Genomic DNA, 5,719 nt, shown 5'->3' on the forward strand with positions numbered 1-5,719 from the left:
TGAAACATTGCAATCGGAATTTCATCAGTTCTTGAAGCCTTGTTTTTCACTAATGCTTTCAGTACAACTTGGACTTCTTCCTTCAGTACCACCAATGATTGATGATGTGCTGTTTTTTGAAATGGCTGGATGTCAGTGAGTTCTTTTCGGTAAAGAGAGTACACATTCTTTCATCTTCTTTCAGTGCTGCCTGCAAAATATCATTCAATATTTTGCCCATAGAATCTTAATATTGCAACTTGAGGTTTGAAGGTTTTCATCAGTTCTTTCAGTTTAAGCTATGATGAGCATGTCCTTCCTTTTTTTCCCCCTAATGATAGGTCTTTGCACATATCAATACTTTATGTTGTTGTATCAAGCTGCCCTTTGAAATATTCCGTACAATTCTTTTCTGTCATCATTTCGTCTATTTGCTATAGCTGCTCTCTGATCAAGGCCAAGTTTTAGAGTCTCTTCTGACATCCACTCTGATTTTTTCTTTCTTTCTTGTCTTTTTTTTTAAACAACCTTTTTCTTTTTCATATGTGGTGGTCTCAATGTCATCACGGCTCTTTAGGTTTTCTGTCATTACTGTTGAGTGAGTCAAAGCTATTATTGAGATGTTATCAAATTTCAAGTATTGTGGCTCCTGTGAACATGTTTTAAGTTTCTTGAACGTCAACTTATGTATGAGCAATCACGTATGAGTCAGCCTGTGCCTTCCTTTTGGCTGATATCCACAGATGTAGTCAATTTGATTTCTGTGTACTGCATCTTGTGAGGTCCGTGTGTACAGTCACTGGTTATATGGTGGAGGAATGTGCCTGCTATCAAGAAGTCGTTGGTTTTGCAAAATTCTATGATGTGATCTCCAGCTTCATGTCTATCACCAAATTCATTCCAACTACTGTTCACCTTGGGTGACCCTGCTGATATTTGAAATACCAGTGACATAACCAGTATCAAAGCAACATGCAAGCCCACCATACTATGTGGACAGACAAGTGGTCTGGGATTATAGCAATTAATTATTTGTCATGCTTGACAGAGGGGAAAGACCCTCTGTCAGGAGGCCACCCTTTCAAATGATAAGCTAGATGACTTTCAGGCTCTTTCTACTTTTGAGACTCTACCTCTGATTTCCTTTGAAGGCAGAGGGCTCAGCTGAGAGCCATTTGGAATTTAGGAGAATAGGACAAAGATAATCAGGGCCCAGGTTATCGCAGGCTGCCCTCTACAATACAATACCATCCTCTACCATACTGCCAGTGTCTTCCCCAGCAGAGTCTAAGTGCAGGAGACACTCATGTTGGGTGGGCAGCGCATTCTCAGCGATGAACAACAACGTCTTACTCTTTAGGCTCCTTTTCAGAAACCCTAAAGACAACCTTCCTTTTGTTTGCACATTCGTTCTCTCGTGCCAAACCCAAACCAAGCCCATTGCCCCGAGTCAATTCTGACTGATAGCAACTCGATGTAGGGTTTCCGAGGCAGTGCATCTTTCCAGGAGCATATAGCCTCATCTTTTCTTTCAAGAAACTCACAAAACAAATCCACTGCCATTGTGTCGATGTTAACTCACACCAGCCCGAGCAGACAGAGTAGAAGTACCTTTGAGGCTGGTGATCAGACAGCCTCATCTTTCTGTAGCATAGTCAACTGTAAAATTATTTGATTTAAGTTTCTATAAAAACTGCATGCATATTTCAGCCCTGCCCACTTGCCACATGCATGTTATCTTCATTCATAGGCAAGATATCCCCCGGCTGTTCATTGAGAATAATTTGTCATTTTACTTCTAAGGGGGCTTCCACTCCCCCTGTTTTACTTTATTCCTACAAATAATTTATTTTCAAGCGCTATGGTTTGTGAATTGGCTACATGCATACTATTTAATAACTTATCTTTAAAAAGTCTTTTATAATAAAGACTCCATGAGATAATCTATAAATTGTCATAGGAGGGTAAATAGAAAAGTATTGCTACTAGGGTCCCAATACACAGTTGATTCTAAACAAAATGTGCTTACACGTGGCTTTGCAAACAGTGGACAACAACTAACAAGTTCACGTACTAATAACCTTGTTTTTCTTCTCCTTATTGTGCCTTCAAAAAAAGAGGGAATCTTATTAAAACAGTGGTTTCCAAAGGAATTAGTGAGAAAAGAGCAGAAAGTTGTGCTAAAGAATACCCGCCCCCCCCAAAAAAAAGGATTTTCCCCATCATGACAATATACCCGCTCATCCTTCAAGGGGAGCAAGGGCTGTGAACATTTTGTTGGGAGACCTTGTCCCGTCCACCCCCACAGCCTTGCTCTGACACCTTCAGACTTCTTTTTATTCCCCAAACTCAGAGAGCGCTTAAAAGAAGCATTATTTGAGTCCCTCGGAGATGCCAACACTGCAGATTGGATGTGGTACACATGAAAAAGGGCGGAATTCTCTGTGGAAGCATTAGGGAGATGGAAACACCACCTTCAAGGGTGTAGTACAGAGTTGGGGCATCTATTCCGAAACAGTAGCCTCACATCTCAATATTTTTGTTTAGTAAGGTTTCTAAGATTTTTTTTTGGTAGCAATACTTTTTGACTCACCTCTATGCAATAACGGGAGCCCTGATGGAAAACTATGGTTAAACTACACCTGGTCTGTAGTTCAAAACCACCAGCAGCTCCTTGGGAGAAAGATGAGGCTTCCTACTCCCGTAAAGGGTTACAGTTTTGGAAACCCACAGGGGTAGTTCTACTCTGTCCTATAAGGTCGCTATGAGTCAGAATTTATTCAAAGGCAGTGTGTTGATGTGCAATAATAAATTCACTTATGAATTAATGATTTAGTCCATGATTTATTTATGATCCTGCTTGAACACAAGATACACTTCAAGGTCTTTTTATTAGCCCAATCATAGCTTCCCAAAGTCCTCTCACTCCCCAATGCAATCAGAGTCTGAAGTTCAGGGTTTTGAACTGGTTCATTCTGGTGTGAGCTCCTGATGTGGATTTGCATTTTCTACCCCAGATAAGAGAAATCAGAATCTAGATCTTTGCAATTCTTAAGAATCACCCTGGGGGGGTGAGGGGTGATGATAACAATCATTGGGGAATCTTGTTAAAATAAAGATTGCGGAGGTGAGGAAGATGTCCTGAAGAAAAATGTAAACCCTTTTCTTCCATTTCTCCCCATCTCACTTCCACCACATTTCCAGGGAAGGCAGCAGCTCCATGACTAAACATTGCCAAGGCAGGGAAGTCAGCATATAAGGTTACATCTACCACAGTGAGACCGTATCTCTGTACACCACGACCACGTGCACAAGAAGAGGATGTCTTTATCAAAATATCTCAAATGGTGACCTTCAAAGAAACAGAACAATAAGTGCTCAGGAACTTGGTTTTTTTCTCACAGGTATTTTCTCTCTCTTATTTCCTTTATATCTAAGACCCTTTCCTCAAGCAAAAGCAAAGGCAACTTCTTTCTACTATGAGAAAAAAAAGGGTTGGGGGAGAGACAATTTCACTTGTCTCTGACTCTTGGTTTTTCTCTTCGGTGCTAGTTGCTTGTCCCTTGCTGGAGAAAAGACATTCTTTATGCTTGTCTGGATCTGCATAACAAGAAAATAGCCCCGAAATATGTCTGAGCACAGGCTGGAGCTAGTCACCTGCCAATGGCCATAAAGAAACAGACTTCTTGTCTCTGCTTTCTCAAGTGAGAGAAGGGAATGGATTGAACGGTCAGAAAGTCACATAACCTTAGTATGGAATGGAACTACAAGCCAGCCGGGGGCCCTGAGTGGTCCAAGCAATGCATGTGCTTTTGGCTGCTAACCCAAAGGACAAAGACTCCAGTCTACCCAGAGGTATTTCAGAATAAAGATCTGGTGATTTACTTAAAAAAATATCAGCCATTGAAGACCCCATAGAGCGCAGTTATACTTTGACACACCTAAAGCCACCATGAGTCAGAATCATCTCAATGATTATTCACCATTTAACCCCATCATCTAATCCAATCCTTAGTTGGTATACCCAAATTGTTGTGCTTTGAGGATGCTAATTGATTCTCTCTCTCTCTCTCTGAGGAATCCCTGGTGGTGTAGTGGTTATGAGTTGGACTGCTAATCTTGAAGTCTGTAGTTCAAAGCCACTAGCCCCTTTGCAGGAGAAGATGAGGCTTTCTACTCCTGGAAAGAGTTACCATCTTGGAAATCCATAGGGGCAGTTCTGACCTGTCCTGCAGGCTCATGATGAGTCAATTCACTTGATGGCACTGAGTTTGTTTTTGTCACTCACTCTGAACTCTGAACCTATTGGGAAATAAAGGAGGCACATAAAGATCCATGGGAGCCCTGGTGGTGCAGTGATTATACATTGGACTGCAATCCACAGGGTCAGCAGTTCAAAACCACCAGCAATTCTGCAGGAAAAAGACGGGCTTTTCTACTCCTGTAACCAGTTACAGTCTCAGAAACTCACAGGGAGGTTGATATGAATCAGCATTGACTCAATGGCAGCGAGTTTGGTTTTGGTTTTAGGGATCCGCACATTAGCTTCACTGATAGAAAAGGAAGTTTGGAGAGGGGAGAGGGTTTGAGTGAGATTGGGTTTGCAGGACACTTGCCTAAACATTCTGTGGCCTGCCTTATACCCCCTCTGGGAAGACATGGTATAAGAGAAAACTTGTAACACATTGCCCCTGCTGAGTACAGCAAGGAAGACTTCATGCCTGCTGAACTGTTGGGACATTACCCAACAGGTGACCATGCAAGCCCAGGAAGCTAGAGAGAAGGTAGCAATTTATGTCCAGTAGTAGCCAGAAACTTATTGTAGGAAGGTTGTCCATATCGGGACAGTTGTGGCCTCTAGAAAATTCCTTAGTTGAACTAAATCAATAATCTATGGTTTCTGCTCTACAGCCCCTGTTCTATTCCTTGGCACTTTTCAGAATAAGAAGCCTAATCTCTTTTTCTAATAACAGCCCAGCAACAGCTTCTAGGTATACTCGTAGATTGCTCTGCATAGTTCACCTCCTCTTCACTGGACAGATCTGGGCTTATTCACTATTTGGCCTGCATATTAGGTAATAGTGTAGTATTTGCATTATAAACAACAAATACACCCAAAATGTCACTAAGAAAAAATAAAATGGAAAGAAAATGAATATGACAAAGAGTGTTACTAGGTGTTTCCCGGCTAGCTCCGGCTCGCAGTGACTCCACCTCATAGCTCTGATTCATACAGCAGGACAAACCATTGCCCAGAGTACCTACTAAGATTACCGTAAAATTAAAGGATAAAATATGAAAGTCTCTCATGAATCCAGAAAGGAGACAGGCATGCGTACTCTCTAATTTCAGAAGCAGGCACAAGAGGATACATAAAGGAGTCAAACCCTATGTTTGCTACTTGTTTGGACAGGCATTTATCCAGGGTAACCAGCTTGGGGGGGAAAAAGAGTTAGAATACATAGAGGGGAGAAGCCATACACACGTGAATGATAAGATAAAGGATTTGCTCAGAAATGCTGACCATTCTTTCACAGTCTCATGCATCGTGGTGAGGAAACACCCTATAGATGTGATATATGCAATTTATAATTCCCAACTTTTGGCAATCTCAAGACGAATGCCACGAGCGTGGTGGAGAGAAGCCATGTGCCTGGGAGAGGTGTGGACAGAGATTTGCCCAAGCGAGCACATTGACTCCTCCTCCTTCAGGCACACTGGAGGAAAACCTCGTGGGGGC

Source organism: Echinops telfairi, unplaced genomic scaffold (assembly GCF_000313985.2).
Source record: "Echinops telfairi isolate 266 unplaced genomic scaffold, ASM31398v2 ScPeMD7_7473;HRSCAF=8511, whole genome shotgun sequence".
NCBI classification, from domain to species: domain Eukaryota; kingdom Metazoa; phylum Chordata; class Mammalia; order Afrosoricida; family Tenrecidae; genus Echinops; species Echinops telfairi.